Genomic DNA, 25,090 nt, shown 5'->3' on the forward strand with positions numbered 1-25,090 from the left:
GACAGAGCCTGGGCAGCCAAATGCACCAATGGTTTGCAAATGGCACCGGGCTTCAGCCTTCAGGCTGCCTGCTCTGTTAGTGGAAGGAACAGCCTTTTTGGAACATGATATTCTGCATGTTCTTTGGGCACCCATATGCCCAAAGAACAAGATGCCACTAAATACATGACAACCAGCAAGCAGAAAAATATGAATCTTCTTTGATAGACAGTTAGGTGAAATGCCATTTCAACTGTAATTGAGGTGAAGGGAAATTTCGGGTTAAACAGCGTTTGAAGAACTTAATTACGTAAATGCAAAATCACCCGAGGAACACATATTAAGTACTACAGTGCTGGCAGCAGAAAATGTGAAAGAATCCCAGGCATGACACAAAGATTAGGGGAAATGAGTCAAAGTGGCTTATTAATTCTCTTCTTTCCCAGAGATTTTCTCTTAAAGGATATTGTGGGGGAATTTTGTGTTTTGTGAGATTAGCAGAGGCTAATCAAATTAAACAGATGCCTGGGGTCTTGTCTCAGCCTGCCATTTATTAGCTGTTTGAGTTTGGACAAGTTATTTGAACCCTCCAAGTGTCAGTTTCTTCATCTGTAAAATAAAGAAAATGATAATACACATATCTAACTAATGTCATGTACTTACTTGGAACCAAGACTTGAAACAATGTAGGCTCTTAAATGTTCCTTTCTTTCTTTCTTTTTTTTTAAAGATTGGCACCTGGGCTAACAACTGTTGCCAATCTGTTTTTTTTTTTTCTGCTTTATCTCCCCAACCCCCACCCCCTACCCCGTACACAGTTGTATATCTTAGTTGCAGGTCCTTCTAGTTGTGGGATGTGGGACGCCGCCTCAACATGGCCTGACGAACGGTGCCACGTCCACGCCCAGGATCCGAACCCTGGGCCGCCGCAGGAGAGCGTGTGAACTTAACCACTTGGCCACAGAGCCAGCCCCTTAAATGTTCCTTTCTTAAGGTTTATTGTTTTACTCCTTCAGGAACCTTGTTCTATGAATTATCCTTTCTTCTTTATATAAACAGTTTCTCTCTGTGCTGTGTTTCTCCCATCAGCATTTATTTTTAAAAAATGCTAACCTCTTCTATGTGAAAAGTGGAAAACCTTCCCTGACTCCAAGTCTTTTTCCAACTAGATGTCATTTTACCTTTCTCACTAAAATGGTGCAGTGAAGGCAGTGGAGAGAAGCAGATGGATTCCAGAGATTTAAGGGGATAGAATTGGGAGGAGATGGTGCTTTAAACCCTTGGATGGCCCCCTATTACAACTAGGTTAATCCAAAGTCCTTGCATGCATTGAGCCTTGCTTATTTCTACTCCCAAGGCTTCAGCCACATCGACTTTCTTTCCATCTCTTGAATAGAGCAAGCTCACTTCTACCACAGGGCCTTTATACCTGCTACTCCTGCCTCCTATGTTCCAGATTTGGCTTCTGCTCCTCATTCAAGTTTCAGCTTAAATGTCACTTCCTCAGAGAGGCTTTTCCTCACAGCATTTATCACTGCCTGCAATGATCCTGTTGCAGTGCCTGGAATGCTATAAGAGGCTCCTCAGGGCCCTTCAGGGTCTTTGATCTTACCGACCTCCTCATGGCCCCAATCTGACCTAGTCACTCCCTTGCTTCACTGCTCTCAGAATAAAGTGCAAACTAATTAACATGTCTCTGGCTTACTTCAGCAGACCCATCTCATCACTCTCTTTCAGTTCAATTGAATTTTTTTAGTCCCTCAATTGCCTGGTATTCTCTTTCACTTCCAGGCCGTCACATAGACCATTCCTTCTACGACTGGTTAAATTCTCTCTTAGGACCCTTTTTCCTCCTATGACAACACTGTTTATAATATAGTGACTGAGCACACAGATTATTGAGCCAGACATCCTGGGTTTGATTCTCAGCTCCATTATGTACCGCGTGACCCAGAGCAAGTAACTTCTCTGTACCTCAGTTTCCTCATCTTTAAAATAGGCATAATGATAGTACCCTCATAGGGTTGTTATGATTAAAATAACTGATATGTGTAAAGTGCTTAGAACAGTGCTTGGCACATCGTAAATGCCGTATGTTTGCTGTTATTATTGTATGTCCTCTACTGGACTGTAAGTTCCATGAGGACAAGGAATTTATATATCTATTGTTCTCCTGCACCTAGAAGAGTGTCTGGCACATAGTGGGTACTCAATAGATTGAGCGAATAAATTACATCTTTCTCTGGATTGGCTCTCCCTTTGTGGTGTCAACATGGTTGCAGCAGTTCCAGATATTACATCTTCTCACATCCAGTTTTGTGGGAAAGAGCAACAGACTTTCCCAGAAGGAAAATTCTCCTTGTACATTTTTGGCCCTGACTCAGTTACGTGCCCATCCCTGAAACAAATCTTTGTAATTTAGGGAATGTTATTTGCTGATTGACTTGGGTCTGGGTTATTTGCTCATCCACATGGTCTAAAAATGGAGTAGGGGTGGTTCTATGAATGATTGTCATTGAATATAGTGAATGAATGCTTGGCAGGAAAAAACAAATCCAGTATCCTGCCCTTGGTAAGAAATGGCTTAGGGAAATGGCTCAGGAGATCCTTGTGGTTCAAATATCATCATATAGATAAATGGTCATCATATAGATTCCAGCAGGCCTTCCTGGGGGCTGCATGTGGCGGTGGGGTTGGGAAAGCACAGTTACCGGAAGCTTTAGTGTCAGCTATGGCCTTCTTTTTAGTCATCCATTCATCACAACATAGCGTCAATATTAATTTTCTCTCCTTTCTGGCTTTGCAAGTCCTTTGTGGTGCCAAATGTGCTCTCATTCCAAAGGGTAATACTTTTGTAAGTAATGACAACTCTTCTAAGCCCGGAGCTAGCCTTTGGGATTGATCCAGGGCCCCACCCACAGGATGTCCTGTTTACTGCCCACCACCCTCCTCAGTCAGCTGTTGCATTTGACTCTGCGTATGTCAAGATAGAACTGCCTAGGTGGGAGGCAGTTCATACATGAGGCCCGCACCTTTTGTAGATTTGTTTTTCTAGGGATGAGATTATGCCACTTTATCCACTTTCTCCACAGCTATGTACATAAAAGTCACAAGCATCTGAGGAGAAAAACCCCTCAGGGTCCTAGGTGCTCTAGGGAGTAACCCTCAGCTTCTCAGTGACCTGAGAATTCCATTATATGCATTTGTGTATATCTTTCTGCATCCTTTTACAGAAGAATTAGTAATACTAGTGACAGGCAAGCTCTACTGTCTCCAGCACCTCTGTGACACTTCGTTTTCAGCATTCTCAATCTTTAAGGTCTATTCTTGCTTCTTTCCAAAATGAGGAAAACTTCCCTTAATCTTAGATTAGGAGTCCAAACACTTATACCAGATGCCGGGATTAGGAGTAGCTTGTGCTTTCCCTAGAAGTAGAGAGAACTTTAACACCCTTCTGGAGGTGGGATGGAAGAGTCATAGTGATAAGGAGAGAGTTTAGTCCTATATTTCCTCTTCCCTCTCACTGCAGTGCATTGCCCACAGCTTTCAAGTTTGTGTTGTTGAATTCCCAGGACTCACTTGAGTCTAGTCTCTTCTTGGGCAATGCCAAAGCAGCTTAGTGGTCTAGGGGCTGATAGTTGGGTCTCCTTGGGCTAAAGTACTGGTTTTCATTTCCTGGTTTGTAAAAGGGTCAGGCTCCACAGTCAGAGCTGGAAAGTAGGGGACAATTAGCCTGCAAGTGCCTCGATGGCCTATATGAGATGCCTAGAACATTTTCGTCCAATAAACAGTATGCACTTTGGGCTGGCCTGGTGGCGCAGCGGTTAAGTGTACACATTCCGCTTTGGCGGCCCGGGGTTTGCTGGTTTAGATCCCGGGTGTGGACAGGGCACCGCTTGGCAAGCCACGCTGTCGCAGGAGTCCCACATATAAAGTAGAGGAAGATGGGCATGGATGTTAGTGCAGGGCCTGTCTTCCTCAGCAAAAAGAGGAGGATTGGCAGCAGATGTTAGCTCAGGGCTAATCTTCCTCAAAAAAAAAAACAAAACACAAAAAACACAAGAAAACAGTATGTGCTTGATAAAGGGACTGAACATAGCAGTGTCCCAATGCGTTCTAGGTGCAGTCACCTCCTGGACAAGGTTCCCTGAGCAACTCTGGCCAGTACTGTATTCTGGGATGTCAAAGTCACCTCTTACACAATTACCTCCAATGGATTCTAGATGTGACTGTCTTCTTGAAAGAAATCTAAACTTATTATCAGTGGTCACCTCAAAGGACCTGAATTTAGGCCTTTAAGTGCAAGTGGGATCCAGAACCCTGGAAGTGCCCTTAAGTCTATGGCTCCTTATGGGCACCGCGGTCCAAGGGTTTAATAACCTAGGCAAGATATTCCGGAGTCCTCAAACGCTGGGGCAGCCGCCAAAGCCTTTAAGCCGAACAAGTCCTTGAGGCCTGCGGCCATGTCTACCTGAGACACAGGTATCCAAGGCATCAGGCACTGAAGAAGACGCCCCCAGCGCGGGCTGCGCAGGCGCGGGCGGCCCGAGAGGGCCCCGGCACTCCGAACTGCGCAGGCGCAGGAGCGGCTCCCGGCGAGTCCCGACGGCGGCGGCGGCGACTGAGGAGCCGGGGCGTGGAGCAGCGGTGGCAGCGGCGGGCGGCTACCGAGCAGCCATGAGGGCCGGGCCCAGTCACCGACAGTGAGTGGTGGCGGAAGGGAAGTGGGCGACGGGAGGGAAGGGGAGTGACTTGGTGGAAGGATACCCCGACTTAGCGGGTGGGCTCTGCCAGTTGGAGGCGAAGGGGCGTGGGGGAGGGACAGTTCGAGGTGATGATGAGCGAATTTGGGGCACGGGTGGTCAGATCGCTGGCCCCAGGGCTGGACAGCGTGGCGGAGGGAAGGGGGTGCACTCTGCAGAGAGAAGGAGTCCGCGGCAGTGTCCCGCGCTCTCCCATTTGTCATCGTCCCTTCCCCCAGGAGCTTTCGGTCGCCTCTCCCTTTCCGCTTCTTTCAGAGAATGGTCGTGGGGGGAGGGTGGTGGAGGATGAAAACCCTGCTGGAGCTGAAGAAGCCACCTCTGATCCAGGCAGGGAAGTGCCGGTCGCCCGGACTAATAGGCTGCTCTGGGTAAAGGATGGGAGTCAACAGCCCTCTGTTTAAAGCTGGGAGGGGTCTTGGGAAAAGGGCTGGGGGCTTAGAGTACGACAGGTTCGAACCCACGTCCACTACTGATAAAGCTGGTAGATAACTTGGGGCAGGTCCTACTTAACCTTTCTGAACCTGTGGAAGATGTAGTACTTCCAAGGGCTATTGCAAGCATCATGTGTGTGATTGAGATTGCTTATGAAAATGTAAATTGTAAACACTGTGCTGATGTTACTGTGTCACCAACAATATTACTGGATTTTAGACCTAACCATTATTATTGGAATGACTGACGTCTTTGTCAAGACGAAGCATATTGTTTGTAAAACCTCGATTGGCACGTATGTGCTTTCGCACAGGCACAGCAGATCGTGTGTAGAAATCCCAGTTTGTTCTGTAATGTGACAACTTAACCGTCAGACTTGTGTAGGAAAAAATACCATACTCTTAGGCATTTTTACAAATGGTATGTAGTTCCTTTACCAAGAGAAAGGAAATAGAGAATGGAGGGCCAGTATGTTAAATGCTTTCTGAATGCAGCTCAGTCAGGTTCCTTCCCTTGTAACACAGTTGGGACTAATGAGCTTTTTATTATGAGTTGAGAAAACTAGTTTGAGACAAGCTGGGAGGGCTGCCCAGTGAGGGATGTGCTAATACAATTTGTTATGTTTAAATTGTAAAAAAGTTTTCCTTTGCCAAGGAGTCTCTGGTTGCCCCAGGGCTCTGTCTCTATTTTGGAGGTCAGATAAGCATATAGCAGCTTTTCAGCTCCACTTTTTGTTATCCTGCCTGTGGAACCTCCAGGGTGGAATGTCCCTCAGAGAAAGCTGTGCAAGAGCCCAAGAGGTGGCTGATTCTTTTCTGAGAGGCTGAAGGAGCACTCCTGAGGCTTTGTTGTTGTTTAAGGTAGACAAAGCAAAGGACAGAGTTAAACTGTGTGCTTCCAGAGAGAGAAGATGGCTTTCTAGCAACAGCTTTTGAAGGAGAGGTGAACTCCTTTCACAAGAACAGAAAGAGATGGATGCTTCAGTTTTGCTGGCTCTGAGGACTGAGAGCTTGAAATGTAGAGGCCTTTTGGAAATTAAAGTTGTCTTTCATCTAAGTGAAGGTAGGGAGTGGCTGTGCTAGATTCTTTTTTTAAAGATTTTTTAATTTTTCCAATTTCTCCCCAAAGCCCCGCGGTACATAGTTGTGTATGTTTAGTTGTGGGTCCTTTTAGTTGTGGTGTGTGGGATGCCACCCCAGCATGGCTTGATGATCAGTGCCATGTCCGTGCCCAGGATCCGAACTGGCGAAACCCTGGGCCCCCGAAGCTGAGCGCGCGAAGTTAACCACTCAGCCACAGGGCTGGCCCCAGTACTAGATTTTTGAAGATTCACAGATAAGGAGAATGGATTATTTTATGGGAATGGGGCAAATGAGCCCTGCTTGTCTTTAACTTCTCTATCTGGTAAAATGTGTTTTACCTCTCTTTCCTGGAAATGCACAATGATATATCATTTTTAACTTTTTGCTCTAGTTCCTTGGCTCTCCCAATAAATTCTCTGTCCATAGCACAGATTATCCTTTTTTAGAGGTTAGCTTAAAAAAGAAAATATTTGTTATTGTTATTATAGGTCACCTTTGACTACCACATGGAAGAGGAAGTAGAAGTATAAAATATTTGAGCTGGCCTAGCCAGCTTGTTTTATTGTTAATAATTGGACATTTATTTTTAATTTTGATAATGCATTTTTCCCTCTATTGGAAATTTCCATCATTTCAGGCAAGTCCATAAATGCCATCCATGTTATGTTAAAATGATAGAGATTTGTTCAGCTGTGATGACAATTTCCTGTCCTTTTCTCCTTCTATTCTTTTTTCTATTTGTGGTTACTTTTATGTATTACCAAATGAGGAGTCTTCCTCTGGGGGAGAGAGAGGGATGGTCAGTTGTGTGCCTTGGTTGCCTGTTGTGTGAGCAGTCTGTTTAATGTGGGGATGTAAGGATCCTGAATCCCTGGTATAGCAAGGGCTAAAATAAAAGGAATGAGGTTTACTAGCTCTTTTTTTTTTTTGAGGAAGATTAGCCCTGAGCTAACTGCTGCCAATCCTCCTCTTTTTGCTAAGGAAGACTGGCCCTGAGCTAACATTCGTGCCCATCTTCGTCTACTTTATATATGGGATGCCTGCCACAGCGTGGCTTGACAAGTGGTCCCATGTCCGAACCCAGAATCCGAACCAGTGAACCCCTGACTGCCGAAGCGGGAACGTGAGCTCTTAACCGCTGTGCTACCCGGCCGGCCCCTGCTAGCTCATTTTTATTCTGATAAAATGAACCATTTTTCTTTAAAAAGCATCTCATGCCTCGGGGAAAACTTTTTAAAACAGTCTATTTAAAAATTATGGTGTTTTTACCTCACTCTCTCTTTTACTGAGAATATTTGCTTATAAACAGAATCTTTGTTTCTTAAGAGCCCTTCTGATCTTGCCACCCATTCCTTAACTGAAGTTTCTTTTGTGATATTTTTACAGTTAGTTAATAATAGAGCACACAGATTTGTTTGTTTTTTGTCATTTGTTTTGGTTCTTTATAGAGTTCTAACAACTTCAAAGGAGGACTGTATGAGAAGATATTAAAAAGGAAAAGTAGAAAGGAGAGTGGATTTAGCTTAGTGAATTTATAGGTTGGTCCTGATGTTTGGAGGGGAAAGGTTCAAGATTGGACTTAGGGTTCAGGGTTTAGCACAGTAGTTGGCCTAGAGTAGGTGCTCTTTAAATCTTTGCTGAATGGAAAAATGATAAACAGTATGAATCGTAATCAGCAAACATGGGTTCAAATTTCTGCAACTTTGTGTGTCTTTGAACAACTTACCTATGTGTCTTTATCTCAATTTCCTCATCTATAAAATGAAGATAATAATTGTACTTACTTCATGGGATTTGTTTTGAGGGTTAAATGTGTTAATACATGTAAAGTGTTTAGTATACTACCTGATTAAATAAATGCTGATTATTATTAGTGTTTGTTGGATACACACTGTCCTTGTGCCCAAATCTTTGCTGGTCAAAGACGATTATGACATAGCCCCTGCCCTCTGGGAGTTTACAGTCTAATGGAGAAAACAGAAGTATACAAAGTAATTATAATAGAATGTCATACCTTATTCCGTCAGATCTGTGGTGCCAATGATTGTAAGGCTCACAGTTATTTTATGTACCACTAAGAAAGAAGAAATGCTGCCCATGAGACTGCATGCCATCACTTGTAAGATATATCCTGTTTTCAGAGAAATTTGAGGGCAAAAAGTGTGTCTTAGAATTGAAGTACAGTAAGTGCTATATTAGAGGGAGGTACAACTTGTTATGAGAGTTGATGGAAGGCTGGGTGCAGGTATTGTCAGTAAAGGTCTCCTGCATTGAACTTGCATGACAGGCCCTCACAGATGAAAAAGGAAGATAGGGCGTTCCAGGCAGACAGTGAAGTCTGAAAATGGGAAGGGAGAGGGCATTATTGATGTGTACCACCGTATCAGGACAAGCAGGAGGAGGAAATGAGCTAAGACTTTGGCAGAGTAACAGTGTATAATGCAGCAGAGCAGGACAGGAAGCTTGGAACATTTTCAGAAGAGACATAAGCCTAATTCTTGGGTTTAAAGTCCTAAAATATTATAGCAACTCTAAAAAGATGATTCTAATATAATAAATTGGAAAGTGAATGAGTGTGAGAAGCAAAGTGGCCAGGGGGAGGGCTGAAGCTTTATAGCTGAGCAGAGGGGACATAAGTGTGAAGTCACTGTATTCTTGGTGAGAGGTGAATGCTTTCTCAGCAGAGAAGTGTTTAATATCTATTTCTGTCTTTTCATTGCCTATCAAGGTCTTGGTTATGTCCCTTTCAGAGTTTAATAACTTAGGGTGAAAAGGAATGCAACTTGACAGAAAAAATGCTAAGTTTTCTTTATTAAAGATGCACTTAATACAAGGAGGGTAATAAGTTATCAGATTTGATAGCTCAGTTATAAAATGGTGGTTTGGTGCAGCACTGGATTGTACTGTTTCATGAGGAAATTTAGGTCATTTAAGGAGTGATTTAAAAGACTTAGTTACTAATTTTCTAGTAACTAACCCTGAAGCTAGTAGGGAATAATATGAAAAACAAGAAATAACATAAGCTTAAATTTGTGTAGTGTCTTTTCTTTTCACCGTTAAGCCAAAACCAGGCTTGAATCTCTTAAGCTTTTTGGACTGTGTGGTCTCATTGAAAGGTGTTGTAGGGGCTGGCCCGGTGGCACAGCAGTTAAATGTGCATGTTCCACTTCGGCGGCCTGGGCTTTGCTGGTTTGGATCCCAGGTGCCAACATGGCACTGCTTGGCAGGCCATGCTGTGGTAGGCGTCCCACATATAAAATAGAGGAAGACAGGCACGGATGTTAGCTCAGGGCCAATCTTCCTCAGCAAAAAAAAAGAGGAGGATTGGCGGCAGATGTTAGCTCAGGGCTAATTCTCCTCAAAAAAAAAAAGAAAGAGAGGTGTTGTAGTTGATTTGTTCAGCAGATATTTAAGTGCCTGTTGTGTCTTAGGCATTATGCTAGGCACTGGGAATAAAATATGAATGACATAACACTTGTTTTTAAAGAGGTCACATTTTAATTAGAGACCGACACAAAAGTAATTATGAATCAGTACAGTAAGAGATCTGCACTAAGTGCTGTGGGAGCATTGGTTTTACTGGCAGGGGGAGGGGGCGCGGGGAGGGTGGGGAAGGTTGGAGAAGGCTTCCTGGAGGAAGAGTCAGTTGGGCCTTGAAGGATAAATACAATTTGGCTGCTTCAGCAAAAAAAGATTGGAGAGGTTAGTGTTTCAAGTGCAGAGAACCGCTTGTACAAGGGTACAGAGGTATAAGAGTAGGGGCCTGTGGGCCAGTGGTTTAATATGGCTAGATCATGGAGTATGAGGAAAGAATGGAAGGAAGAGAGGTGAAAGATGCGTTGGAGCCCAATTGTGGATGGCCTTGTTGAAGGGTCTGAATTTTATTTCTTAGGTGCTAGGGAGTCATCGGAGAGTTTTAAACCAGGTAAGGAACACTTTCGGATCACTATTTAAGAAAAATAACACTGGGACCAGCCAGGTGGCACAGTGGTTAAGTTCGCTCGTTCCACTTTGGCCACCCAGGGTTCGCAGGTTCCGGTCCCAGGTGCAGACATGGCACCGCTTGGCAAGCCATGCTGTGGCAGGCATCCTACATATAAAGTAGAGGAAGATGGGCACAGATGTTAGCTCAGGGCCAGTCTTCTTCAGCAAAAAGAGGAGGATTGGTGGTGGGTGTTAGCTCAGGGCTAATGCTCCTCAAAAAAAAAAAGAAAGAAAGAAAGAAAAGTAACACTGTTGACAGTGTGGAAGTTAGATTTTAAAAGTTGAAATTGGCTACAGAGACTAGTTGGTTATGAGACTGGTGTGATGATCACTTGAGAGATATTGAAGATCTCAGTTACAGTGGTAATGGTGAAACTGTAGACAAATTAAAGAGCTTTTTAGGAGACTGACTAGAAGGATTTTACTGACTTTCTGTTGTGAGTATGTAAGGGAGGAGTTGTCGAAGATGGATGTGAAATTGCTAGTTTGGGCCACCAAGTGGACAGTGATGTCGTTAACCAAGGTAGGGAATACAGGAGTAGGAGAATGTTACATTTCAGGGAAAATGCATTTGATTTTGGTATATTAGATTTGAGGTGTCTGGGAAATCTGGGAGCAAATGTCCAGTAGGCTTCTGGATATTTGGGTCTTGAGTTCCGTAGAACAGTTTAGAATGAAGATGCAGATCTAGAAATCATTAGGGTGTAAGTAATAGTTAAAGCCAGTGTGATGACCCTGTGAATCTAAGCTCTAGTTGCTTTATATGTTCGTTCACATCATCAGGAGGGGTTGGCTTTATGGGAATGTGGCACTAAGTACCTTCTCTATAGTAGTTCATACAGTGCTAATCTTTTTCCTTGTTTTTCCATTTTTTAATGTGCTATGTACTTGGCTTAAATTAGCAGTTTTCAGACTGCAAACAAGAGTAAAACACAAAACCTCTCACCTTAATGGGAAGAATGGTATTACTTTTAAATAAAGATATCATTCATGCTTAAAAGCATATATAGGTTTGTAAAATTTTCAATAAAAGGAAATTAGTGTGCATGTCAGCTGTACATCTTCTTTTCCTATTCTCAGTGGTTTACCAAACTTAGAAAAACTACCTTTTCTAAATCAGTTCCATTATAAATATGGAAAAAAAGGGGATCTTTTCCGCTGAGTGCTTTAGATTAGAAACTAGGTGATTTTTATAAACTACAACCTCAGAATATTTGGTTTGAAGACCACAGGACAATTTTGAACCAATGATGTCAGGTTAGTTCAGAGTTGGGATTGGGAACCTAAGCAAACTAACTCTGTCCAGTTTTCTGCTACCCCATAGTTTTTTCACCAGTTATATAAGACCTGAAAACACTGACATAAATATACCTGATGGCAAGCAAAAGATATACATGCTGTTGTTGCTTTTTGGAAGGACAATTTGGTATAATTTAGGTGCTTTTATTATAGTTCATGATTTTGAAATATAAGCAGAGACATGTTTTATGAAAAGAAGGAATATGCAGAATATCCAAAGTTGTTGGTAGATTTTAGCTAAGCATTTTTTATTTATTTATTTATTTATTTATTTATTTTTGGAAGATTAGCCCTGGGCTAACATCTGGTGCCAATCCTCCTCTTTTTACTGAGGAAGATCGGCCCTGAGCTAACATCCATGCCCATTTTCCTCTACTTTATATGTAGGACACCTGCCACAGCATGACTTGCCAAGCGGTGCCATGTCCGCACCCGGGCTCCCAACCGGCAAACCCCGGGCCACTGAAGCGGAATGTGTGAACTTAACCACTGCGCCACTGGGCCAGCCCCAATATTATGGTTTACATATGTCTCCTATTTATCTTTTAATCTGTAGTTTTACCCTTCATCTCTTCATGTATTTATTGAAGATCTCTCCTTTTTAAAAACTGCTATCACTTTCTACTCTTGGAGGTTTCCTTTTACTGTATGTCTGCAAAGTAGGATATCCTCTTTTTAGCTTCCTCTCTATCTTGCTGTCATTCAAAACAAAGATTTATGCGTTGCCCACTGTGTGCTAGGAGCGAAGAAGGAAGTAGCTAGTGTAGCTATTTCCTGCCCACCCAGAGTTTATGTCCTGATGGGAGAAACAGACAAGTTAACTGTCAGTTATAGAATATAATGTGTTAAGAGTGATGATAGGGGACCTCAGGGTGCAATGGACACATGTTAACCCTTAATCCATATTTGGGAGGTCAAGAAAGGCTGTGGATCTGGAGGAATGTCCAAGGTAAGACCTGAAGGGTGAGTAGGAGTTAGGTGAGGAGTTAGGAAAAATTACTGGCAGCAGAGGGACCATTGTAAAGTACGAGAAGTTTAACATTTTTATTTTCACTATTTGAAATAAACAGCATGTCTTTTATTGTGTTTTCAATTTTTCTACCAAATAACATTAATATATATCTTTTTTGGGTTTTTTTTTGTTTTTTTTGGAAGATTAGCTCTGAGCTAACATCTGCTGCCAATCCTCCTCTTTTTGCTGAGGAAGACTGGCCCTCAGCGAACATCCGTGCCCATCTTCCTCTACTTTATATGTGGGACGCCTACCACAGCATGGCTTGCCAGTTGGTGCCACGTCTGCACCCAGGATCCAAACCAGCGAACCCCGGGCCACCGAAGTGGAATGTGCTCACTTAACCGCTGCGCCACCAGGCCAGCCCTTTTTCTTTTCTTTTCTTTTGAGAAAGATTAGTCCTGAGCTAACATCGGCTGCCAATCCTTCTCTTTTTGCTGAGGAAGATTGGCCCTGAGCTAACATCTGTGCCCATCTTCCTCTATTTTTTTTTGAGGAAAATTAGCCCTGATCTAGTATCTGCCAATCCGCCTCTTTTTGCTGAGAAGACTGGCCCTGAGCTAATGCCCGTGCCCATCTTCCTCTATTTTATATGTGGGACACCTCCCGCAGCGTGGCTTGCCAAGCGGTGCCATGTCTGCACCCGGGATTCTAATTGGCGACCCCTGGGCTGCGGAAGCGGGAACGTGCTCACTTAACCACTGTGCCACTGGGCTGGTCCCAAGGCTATTTGATTTTTGACAGAGGTGCAAGGCAAGTCCATGGAGAAAGGATAGTCTTCTCAACAACTAGTTTTTGGAACAACTAGATATCATACGCAAAAAAAAAAAGAACTTTAACCTACACGTCACACATTATGTAAAAATTAACTCAAAATCAATCACGGATCTAAACGTAAAATGGAAAACTATAAAATATTGAGAAGAAAAGGGAGAAAATCCTTGTTATCTTGAGTTAGGCAATAAGTTCTTAGATACACCACCGAAAGCAAGATCCATAAAAGGAAAAAATTGATAAATTGGGCTTCATCAAAGTTTAAAACTTTTACTCTGTAAAAGAGATTGTTAAGTTAATGAAAAGACATGGCAGATTGGGAGAAAATATTTGCAAATCATATATGAATCATAGGACCTGTATCCAGAATGTATAAAGAGCTCAACACTCATTAAGAAGAAAGCAGGGAGCCACCCCGTGGCCGAGTGGTTAAGTGCGCGCGCTCCACTGTGAAGGCCCAGGGCTTCACTGGTTCGGATCCTGGGCACGGACATGGCACCACTCATCAAGCCATGCTGAGGCGGCGTCCCACATGCCACAACTAGAAGGACTCACAACTAAAAATATACAACTATGTACACGGGGGCTTTGGGGAGAAAAAGGAAAAAATAAAATCTTAAAAAAAAAAAAAAAGAAAGCAAGCACCACCACTAAAAAAAAAAAAAAGTGGGTGAAAGATTAGAGTGACTTCACCAGAGAAGATATATGAATGGCAAATAAGCACATGAAAATACGCTCAATATCTCAGTCATTAAAGAAATGCAAATTAAAATCACTAAAATCGTGGCCGGCCCCATGGCCAAGTGGTTAAATTGGCTCGCTCCACTGCGGCGGCTCAGGGCTTCGCCCATTTGGATCCTGGGCACAGACATGGCACTGCTCGTCAGGCCATGGTGAGACAGCGGCCCACATGCTGCAACTAGAAGGACCCACAACTAAGAAAATATGCAACTATGTACTGGGGGGATTTGGGGAGAAAAAGCATAAAAAAAATCATTAAAATCATAACGAGATACGCCTATTAGAAAGGCTTAAAAAACAACAAAAGAAGAAAACCGACTAGATTATGGACTGGTGGGGATGTGGAACAACTGGAACTTCTGGGAAACACTGTGGTAATTTCTTATAAAGTAAAACGTACCCTTAACATATGACCCAAGTATTTACCCAAGTGAAATGACAACCTGTGACACAAAAAGCTGCATGTGAATATTTATAGCAGCTTTATTTGTATTCACCCAAAACTGAAAACAATCTGAATGTCCCTCAACTTGAGAATGGATAAACCAACTGTGATATATCCATATGATGGAATATTACTCAGCAATAACAAGGAACTATTTCTATGCATAATAACATGAATGAATCTCTTATGCGTTATGGTAAGTGAAAGAAGCCAAACTCAAAAAGCTACTCACTATATGATTGAATTTATATGACATTCTGGGGGCCAGCCCCGTGGCCGAGTGGTTAAGTTCTCGTGCTCCACTTCAGCGGCCCAGGGTTTCGCTGGTTCAAATCCTGGGCGCGGACATGGTGCCGCTCATCAGGCCATGCTGAGGCGGTGTCCCACATTCCACAACTGGAAGGACACACAACTAAGAATACACAGTTATGTACTGGGGGATTTGGAGAGAGAAAGGAAAAATCAAATCTTAAAAAAAAAATTTGTATGACTTTCTGGAAAACTCAAAACAGTGGGGACAGTGGAGAACAGATCAATGATTCCCTCAGGTTAAGGATAGGGGAGCCTTTGACTACAAAGGGGTAGCCTGAGGAAGGGCTTTTGGGTGATAGAACTGTTCTGTATCTTGATTTTTTGTTTTAAAGATTTTATTTTTTTTCCTTTTTCTCCCCAAAGCCCCCCAGTACATAGTTGCATATTCTTCATTGTGGGTCCTTCTAGTTGTGGCATGTGGGACACTGCCTCAGCGTGGTTTGATGAGCAGTGCCATGTCCGTGCCCAGGATCCGAACCAACAAAACACTGGGCCACCTGCAGCGGAGCGCGCGAACTTAACCACTTGGCCACCGGGCCAGCTCCTGTATCTTGCTTTTTGTTGTAGTTACATGACTATGCATTTATGTTCTTAGAACTGAACACTAAAAAATGAATTTTATTGTGTAAAATTTAAAAAATCTGGGGGGCAGAAGAGGGAGAGAATTCCAGAAATGTAATTGCCAAAATATATTTGAATTTTTAAACTTTATTTCTTTTTTGAATATATTTTAAATAGTTTAAAAGGTACATTGTGAAAAGTCTCTGAGTGGAAATTTTAGGTCCTTTAGAATTTCTTTATTTTACTTTGAAATGCAGTTGTGTACTCTGATTCTTCAGACTTCAGGAATACTTTGCTAGTTATTTTCTATTCTGTTTGCTAAGTTTGCTTATTGCCAAGCATGATGCTACTAGATTTCTTTCCCCATTCTCCTCTTCCTATCCTAGGACACTGCTAAAGAAATATTTTCCACTTCAGTAAATGAAAAAATATTCACTTGTGAGATTTATCAAGTTAATTGGGGGCTACGTGGATCTTATCCAAAGTCTAGCCAAGCTGTCTGTTCTCCCAGGAATTACTTAACGGACTGAAGCTTGGACACTCAGAATATTGTGGCAGGAGACATCCCTAATATTCTTGCACATTGTGTGTTACAGCCTCCAGGTGAGTATGGAATTTTCAGATTTGGGAAGACATTGAGAATATTGGCTGTGATTTTTAGGCAGCTGGACCAGGTCCAATATTGATTAAGAGTGTTTCCCCCTCTGCTTGGCATCCATCCTCTTCCCTCTGCTACTGCTTTCTCTTGAGAGGCAATTTGAACTATTTGCCATTGTTTCTGGACCATGTCTCTGCTCTTTTTTTCCACAACTACTCTGATTTTCCACCAGATCTCAAGTTTCTAAATAAAGATTTTTATTTAGATAAGGTAAGATCATTCTTCTTAGTAGGGGATCGTTGAGTGTCTGGTTAGGCTCCTGCGTCTCACCTAAATTTTGCCTGTTCTTGCTAAATTGTTAATCTAGTTGATCTCTAGTCCTTGAATGCTATTCTCCCCTGACCTTTTTCTCGAAGGCTATCAAATGGACATTATCTTTATTTCTTTCTTCCACACCTGTGGAGTTTACTGTATTCATACTCGTGTTGGCTTTTCCTTTCTTGCATGTGCTGTGAATCCCTCTGTGATGTTGCATCACTATTTCTCCTTCATCTGGATCATCAATCTTTCTGTCTTTTTCTTTTCCCCAACTGTGTCCCTGTCTTGCCCCCAGTTACTGCTTATTTTCTTTCCTGTTCATAAAAGGAGTCTTCCCCCTGTTCTCTTCACCTTCTCACAGCCTATTTGTTTCTCAAGCACATAATTTGATTTTGTCCCCACCACTCCACTGAAATTGCTCTGCTCAGTGACCTAAGTGTCAAACCCAGATGATGCTTTTCAGTCCTTTTTTGTTTGTTTGTTTGTTTGTTTTTTGAGGAAGATTAGGCCTGAGCTAACTGCTGCCAATCCTCCTCTTTTTTCTGAGGAAGGCTGGCCCTGAGCTAACATCTGTCCCCACCTTCCTCTACTTTGTATGTGGGATGCCTGCCACAGCATGGCTTGTGAAGTGGTGCTAGGTCCATGCCCGACATCTGAACTGGCGAATCCTGGGCCAACGAACTGGAGCCTGAGAACTTAACCGCTGTGCCACCCGGCCTGCCCCGACACTTTTCAGACCTTAGTTTATTTTTCCTCTCTGCTTCTTTAAACTGTGATACCGTCCACTCTTGGTTTTTCTCTTATTCCTTCTTCTCTTATTCCTTGGTTACTTCTTATTCCTTCTTAGTCTCCTTTTCTTCCGTCCATTCCCTAAATGTTGGTGTTCCCAAGAATTCTGTTCTTAGCTACCTTCTTTTTTTATTTTCACAGGTGTTGCACACTACACACACAGACACATCCTCCAAATCTCTATATTTAACTCAAATCTCTCTCTTTCTCTCTCCCTCTCTCCCTGTTTCCCTTCCTCTCCCTTTCTCTCCCTCTCTTTCTCCCCTGCAATCCAGGCCTGTATTTCCAAAACCCACCTGGACATCCCATAGGCACCTCCGAGTCATTATCCTCCCTGAAAAATCTAAACCTTGTAGAGTCCCTGCCTAGTTGAATGATATTGATAGCTACACATTGCCTAAATTAAAAAACTTTGGGGCGCTGGCCCCGTGGCTGAGTGGTTAAGTTCGCGGCTTCTGCTTCAGCAACCCAGGGTTTCGCTGGTTCTGAGCTTGGGTGCAGACATAGCACCACTCATCAGGCCATGCTGAGGTGGTGTCCCACATGCCACAACTAGAAGGACCCACAACTAAAGATATGCAACTATGTACTGAGGGACTTTGGGAGAAAAAGGAAAAATAAAGTCTTTAAAAAAAAAAACTTTGGGGCTGGCCCAGTGGCACAGTGGTTAAGTGCGTACGTTCTATTTCGGTGGCCTGGGGTTCATCAGTTTGGATCCTGGGTGCGGACATGGCACCGCCTGTCAAGCCATGCTGTGGTAGGCGTCCCACATATAAAGTAGTGGAAGATGGGCACGGATGTTAGCTCAGGGCCAGTCTTCCTCAGCAAAAAGAGGAGGATTGGCAGCAGATGTTAGCTCAGAGCTAATCTTCCAAAAAAAAAAAAACTTTGAATTTGATCTTGGTTTTTCCTTCTCCGTTATCAGTCATATCTGATTGATCTCTAGGTCTGATTTTAACCTTGAAGTTCTCCTAAATCTGCCTTTTCCTTTCCAACCATATTGCTGAAGTCTTGGATTAGACCATTTTCATTTCTCCCTTGGACAGTTGTGCTTATCATTCTAACTGGTCTGCATGCCTCAAGTCTTATCACCCCTTCAGTCAATCCACCACACTGCCTAAATTGTAAGACTACTCTCTAAGAGTGATGTTCCTAACTTGTGATGTTCCTAAATTGTAAAACTCCTGATATTCCTAAATTGTAAGACTGCTTATGCCCTTTCTCTTTAAGACCCTTCATTACCCACAGTGCCTGATACATAGCAGATGCTTGATTCCATTTTCCTTCCTCCTTTCCTCATTATGTTTTTGCTCAAGCTATTTTCTTTTCCTCCAAGGACACTTTCTCTAAAACAGACAGACAGACAAAAACATAACCAATAATCTGGTGAATCTACTAATTAATCTTTAGGAATTAGCTCATAGCTCATTTCTTCTGTAAAGTTTTCCCAGTTCCCAAGGCAGAATTAATCACTGCTGCTCCTGGACTACTTTGACATTTTATTATCCTGTTGGCATTACATATATTATTTAAACGTTGTTTTGTTTCTGCAGCTGGATTGTGAGCTCTTTGTCAGTAGGGGTTATGTCTTTTTAACTTTAGCACCCAACAACTAAAGCTCGCCAAATTTATTGAGTTTGTTGCCTATGTTGGGCACTAGCAGTACACTGGTAAACAAAATAGACAAAATTCCTACTCTTAGGGAAGTTATATTCTAGTAAGGGTAGACGACAAATAACTTTTTAAAAATCAGTTAATGATAAATACTATTCAAAGAATTAAAATAGAGTGATGCAGTAGAGAATGAATGGGTAGCTACTTTAAATTGTAAGAATAGGGAATACCTCTCTGAGAGTATGGCGTTTAAGATCTAGGAGGTTACAAAGGTCAGCAGATCAAACATTCCCAGTACAAAGCTAAGGAGGGATGAACTTGGTGTATTGAAGGAATGGAAATAAGGCCAAAGTGGCTTGAATATGGTGTGTGAGAGGGAGGGAGAGTGGTGCAAGAATGAGCGAGAGGCCAGACAACATTGAGATTTGAAAGCTAGGGTAATATGTTTCCTTTGGAGGTTTTTTTTTTGGAAGATAGGCCCTGAGCTAACATCTGCTGCCAATCCTCCTCTATTTGCTGGGGAAGACTGGCAGTGCATAGGTCCACACCTGGGATCTGAACCAGTGAACCCGGGCTGCTGAAGCAGAACGTGGGAACTTAACCGCTGTGCCACCAGGCTGGCTCTCCTTTGGAGATTTTTAAGCAGGGATATGATGTAAGGTGATTTGTAATTACAGTATTCTACTTACTGTGTGGAAATGGATTATAGGGGGAGATCAAGAGTGGAGGCAAAAAGACTAGTTACAAGGCTCTTGTACTACTGTAGATGAGAGCTGCTGATGACTTGGACTGGGGTGATGGTAGAAGAGCTCTAGAGAAGTGGACCCATTTGGGATAGCTTTTGGAAATGAAATTGACAGGGAGCAGCCAAGGGAAGTGAAGCAAAGAGAGGAATCATAACTAACTTCTACATTATTGGCTGGAGCAACTAGGTAGCTAAATGGTGATGCTATTTCTTGAGATGGGTAAGACCTGTGGCAGAACATATTTGTCAAGAATGCTGTTTTGGTGAGGCTGGCCCTGTGCCTGAGTAGTTAAGTTCAAGTGCTCTGCTTCAGTGGCCCAGGGTTTCCCTCGTTTGCATCCTGGGTGTGGACCTAGCGCCACTCATCAAGCCGTGCTGAGGCAGCATCCCACATAGCAGAACTAGAAGGACCTATAGCTAGATACAGCTATGTACTGGGGGGCTTTGGGGAGAAGAAGAAGGAAAAAAAAAGATTGGCAACAGATGTTAGCTCAGGGCCAATAAAAAATAAAGAATTCTGTTTTGGTCATGTCAACTTTGAAATGCTTCTTAGACAGCCAACAGGTGCTGTAAAATAGTTGGTTAGAAAAGCCTGGCATTCCTGGGAGAATTCTGGGCTTGAATTTTAGACGTGGAAATCATCAACATGTGGGTAGAATTTGAAGTCGCAGAATTCACGCAGGAGGTCACTTAGGAAGGTTTGTGGTTCTGAAAGAGAAGGAGCAGCTATCAAAGTAGGAGGAAAACTAGGAAAGAGATGTTATGGAAGCGAAGTAAAAAATATTTTTCAAGAAGAAAGTGGACCGCTGTACTGAATGCTGTCTCAGATAAGAACAGAGAAGTTGGAGCCGGCCCTGTGGCTGAGTGCTTAAGTTCACGCTCTCCGCTTCGGCGGCCCAGGGTTTTGCTGGTTCGGATCCTGGGCCCGGACATGGCACCACTCATCAGGCTGTGCTGAGGCGGCATCCCACATGCCACAACTAGAAGGACCCACAACTAGAATATACAGCTGTGTACTGGGGGGATTTTGGGGGAAAAAGCAGAAAAAGGAAAAGAACAGAGAAGTGTCCATGGGATTTGGCAACCTAGAGCTTATTGGTGACCTTTTCTAGAACCGTTCACTGGTGCGGTGGAGATAGAAGTATGATTGTAGTGGATTGAGGGGAAAAAGGAGATAAAGAAGCATTTGATCATTTTTTTGTTTTTGTATGACAGTGAGGTTTTGGAAGCTAATTTCTGAAAACTTCCTCTTCCTGTTTCATTGTTACTAAAACCGTACCTGTTTGTATTCCAATGTGGTTATATATTTTTGTTGAAGTGTTATAATCTTTTAATGTTTTTGTACCATTGTTTTAGGTGGATTCCTGTTCTCTAAAAGCTTACTTTAACTAGGGTTATGAGTGGTACAGATACACTCGTGAGTGAAAGACTATTTTTAAGGGTTGGTTCTCTGGTATTGGAGAAGCAGACTGGCTTGACCTTGGCCTTAGGATACATCAGTTTTCTCAGCTGTCAAATGAGGGTAACTGAACCAGTTTAGCTCAGTGGGTGGTTGTGAGGCATGACTACTAATGAAAATAATTGTAAAACACTTTTGCAAGTTAAAGTGTGATATAAATGCTAAAAAATAGTTCTTTATTGTGATGTTGTGAAAATTAGCAGCATGCTGTCTGTTAGAGGCCTTAAGTTCCTTTTGAGAAAGGTGATATATTTTTATAAGTACTATTTGAAGAGGAAAATAGCTCAGGATTTGGGAAAAGATATTGTTATCCTAATTTCTGGAATGTAACAATTACAGAACTATAATGAAACAACTTTTTATTGAAGAGAATATTTCCAAAAGATTTATTATAATATCACTTTTAGAGGATTCTTATCACAAGAGTTTTTACCATCTTGGCTTTTTGGTTCAAGTGAGGGTATGAATGTCACCCTATGGCAGTTACAATGCTGAATGTTTAAAGGAGTAGTGGGGGTGATTTATTATCTATATTTAAAGCATCACAGCTAATCGATAGAACCACTCACAAAAAAGTATTGAAAAAGCATTTTAATTTATTTTAGGCGGCACCATACAGACACTTTAATGCAGGTTTAGGTGATGGTTGCAGTCAGACTTTGAAGAGGGACATGGTACCATTTCAGGCAGAGCTAGCACTCCGTGTTCTACGCCTGAGTCTAAATATAGAATCAGTGGCATCATTACCTGTAATGTACTTAGAAAATGCTTGAAATTTGAATCTGATGAACTAAATTTTTCTCAGCCTCTAAAGTGGCGTTAACAATAGAAGAAAATTGCGATGTGGTTCTTTTGATGCCTAAAACCAATAAGGGAAAACTGAAATGGTTAAGCAATAGTCTGCTGCCATGCTTAGAACTTTACCCTGCTGACAGCTCAGTTAGGATCTTGTGTATTGTTTTTTCAGTAGGGACCTGTGTATTGCTAATTTTAGAACAAAGTGACATGAAGTTCTTCGCTTTCCATAGGTTGGAATTGAATTTTTTTCTGGAATGTGAGTTCCCACAATTTGTTACCTCTTTGTGTCAAGGACAAGTAAAAGGCTTGGGTTTCTTTTCCTCTTTGATGGGAAGACTGTACTTGATTTTTCCGCACCCAGGCATTGTTTGCTTTTCTTTTGCATTTGGTGAATGGAAAAAGCGTCCCTGAATGGCCTGCTTCCACAGCAAAGACAGTTGAATAAACTTAGTTTCTTGGAGATGCTTTACCTGTGTTTGTATTAAGACTTTCTGTTATTTACTTCCATCATCTGCCTTGTTCATTGTAGATTCAGGGAATGGCTTCAGCTATTTATGTTCGTAGGTAAACAGTCAGTTTACATTCTTACTTTAGTTTGGATTTGATTTGCAGTTTACCTATATCCATTCTACATACTAGTTTCTTCCCAGAGTAGGTATTTCACAAAGCTTCTAAGTATTTTTAGGAATGTGTTGCTTATGCTAGGCACCCTTATCTTTTTTGTTTCTAGTTTTTTTGAAGTATAATTGACAAGTGAAATTGTAAGATATTTAAAGTGTACAATATGATGATTTTAGGTACCCTTATCTTTTTTTGTTTTTTGTTTTTTCATTCTGAGTAGCCAGGGTTTCTCTGAAATCTTGCACTTGGCAGCACTATCAATTCAAAATACCTTTAGGACTGTATGGAGAAGGCCCTTTCCACCACTCCACTTCCTAACAATATGTAATATATGTAATATTTGATCTTATGTATTTCTTCTGTGACTACTAGTTTATGCCCTTTGAAATTTTCCTCTTTGGTTGTCTTTTTCGTATTGACTTGTGTAAGTTCTTTGTATTTTATGACCATCAACTCTTTTGCATAAATGTTGCAAATATTCTTTAAGGCTATGAAGAAGAAGTGAGAAAGCAGTCTATTGCATCAAATGCTTATCCAAGATGGTATTTGGTTAAAATGTTTGCCTTGGTTATTTAAGCAATGGTAAGCTGCTTTTGTCTCGCTCCTTCCAAAGATGCATAGAAAAGCTCCTTCTGTCTGAAGTAAAGTGTTAGCTCTGTGTTGGTTATAATTTGCTTTTTCTGGCTGGCAAAGCCTTCTTTTTGTTTTCTGTCTTCTGACAGATTATAGGATTGTGGGGAAACAGCGTCCAGGGCTTTTTCAGGAACTGTGCCATTTTATCTACAGGAGAAGCCATTGGCTTTGGCACTAGAAGAGAACTGGCTCTACATTTAAAGATGCCAAATCATGCTTGATTCACAAGTTTGCTGTCTCATTTTGTGTGTGTGTGTGTGAAACTTTTTCAGGATGTTGGCTTTTAGTTTTTCTTCCATGTGCTACCCCATCAGTATGAGAAGTTAACAACTTGTCCCTTCTCTGCAGTTCCCCACCCACAACACACACAATCCAAACATCCCAAACCATAGCAAAACGTGCAACGGTCATTTTGAAGATTAGGAAAAAATATACCACATGAATGTTTCCATTGCCCTTATGGTGAGTTTGAGTTTTAATTCTGGTTTATCAGTTAGTCTTAGTCTTTCCTATGTTGGCTTGAATTATTTAGGTGTGGAAATGATTGGCCAACCAAGATGTCCTTTGACAGAGGCTTTTTCAAAGGTGTCAGTGAAAGCTAATTGTCAGAATGCTGTATTTCCTAACTTGGGAAACCCTGATTTCAAATGCAGCATTTTATTATCATGTAAGCAGCCTTAACTCCAGTTGTATCTGTTACCTTCATGCTTTTTAAACTATGTAAAATTGATTTTGAAACCTAGCCAACTAAATATTTTAGCAAGTCTTCCACACCCCTTAATGCTTCTACTTTTTATAGACAGCAGTTTAGAGATACCTTCTAGGCATAGGTTATTTCCATTTAGATTAAGGTGGGGAGGTTGTGAATAACCGAATAAGCCAGGTTGGATAAGCTGGTTTGTGTAGTGTGAATTATTTTATGGACAGTCTTTTCCTCCCTCTGCCGGAAATGCTGCTTCTGTCATCTCCCAAACCCACAGTCTTGCAAAAGTTGGGGTTTTGTTCTTATGTGCATTCTTGCTTGTAGTTTGCCTTTTTTTTTTTTAACTGGTGTGTCTCCTCCTCAGTAGACTAAGCACTTTAAAAACAGGGACTGTAGTTTATTCATCTCTTTGTCTCTGGGATCTAATAGAGTTCCTGATATATAGGAATACAATAAATACATGGTGACGTTAGTGAATGAATGCATAAATTTAATTCCCAAAGATAGAGTGAATGGATTTTACACTTCCCTCTAGTGTCTGAAAGAGAGAGTGCAGTCAGTTAAAAAAAAAAAAGAATACCTTGCTACATTGAAATAATAATTCAAGGCATTGCCTTTTTTTTTTTTAATGTTCACACTTATTTTCTCAGACCTGCTGTTCTCTTTAAGTCTAGTGAATAATAAGGTTTCTTGTCGACGTCTGTGTTCTGTCTCAAGAATGTTTGAATTCTGTAAAATGTCATGCAGTAGGTCTTCATGGGGAAAATACCTTTTTATAGTGTTCAGCTTCAGGATAGAGGATTGTTATTGTTTTGTCTTTGTTATTCAGTTCTACTGAAAACTGTTTATTTTGATTGGAGTAAATTTAGTGTCAAAGGCACCATCTTTGTTTTTTTGCTTGTTATAAATGTCATTTGGGAAATTTGTGAAATAGAGTACTCGAGAAATATTGAAGTGCAAACAGTGATCAGACTGGATGGATGTTACATGAACTAGTTTTCAGTCCAGCTCATTGATCCTTTCCTTCCATTTCTGAGAGATGATGTGTTTGTTTTATGTTTTAATATCTTTTACTGACTGTAAAAGACATTTTCAACATAGAAAGTTTAAAAATGATTAAAAAATTAATCTAATTACTCGGCTAATCTATTTAAATTACAAAATTAATGCATGTTTTTTATTTTTTGAAAGATCGAATAAAACATATAAAAAAAATTCTCTCCTTCACTCCTCCCTACCCCTCTTATCCTCCTCTCAGTGGTAAATGTTGTTGATTGGTGTATATACTTCCAGATATTTTCTTGGACCTATAGATGGATATAATATATCATGTGCTTAAAAATTTGGTTTGATTATTTTATAATACAATCTGAAACTTGATATTTTTAAACTTTTTGAGGTAAAATAGTATGTGTAGAAAAGTGCATA

The 25,090-nt window shown here is 41.5% G+C and overlaps 1 protein-coding gene across 1 annotated transcript in view; it reads left to right on the forward strand.

The window, feature by feature from the left end:
• Nucleotides 1-4,563: 4,563 nt before the first annotated feature.
• The window catches only part of FAM222B (family with sequence similarity 222 member B), a 68,646-nt gene continuing 48,119 nt past the window's right edge, over nucleotides 4,564-25,090 (forward strand). The window contains exon 1 of the mRNA XM_046675826.1: nucleotides 4,564-4,682. The gene's annotated coding sequence lies outside the window, so the exon portion shown is untranslated. The remainder of the gene's footprint in view (nucleotides 4,683-25,090) is intronic.

The sequence above is a fragment of the Equus quagga genome, chromosome 11 (assembly GCF_021613505.1).
Source record: "Equus quagga isolate Etosha38 chromosome 11, UCLA_HA_Equagga_1.0, whole genome shotgun sequence".
NCBI classification, from domain to species: domain Eukaryota; kingdom Metazoa; phylum Chordata; class Mammalia; order Perissodactyla; family Equidae; genus Equus; species Equus quagga.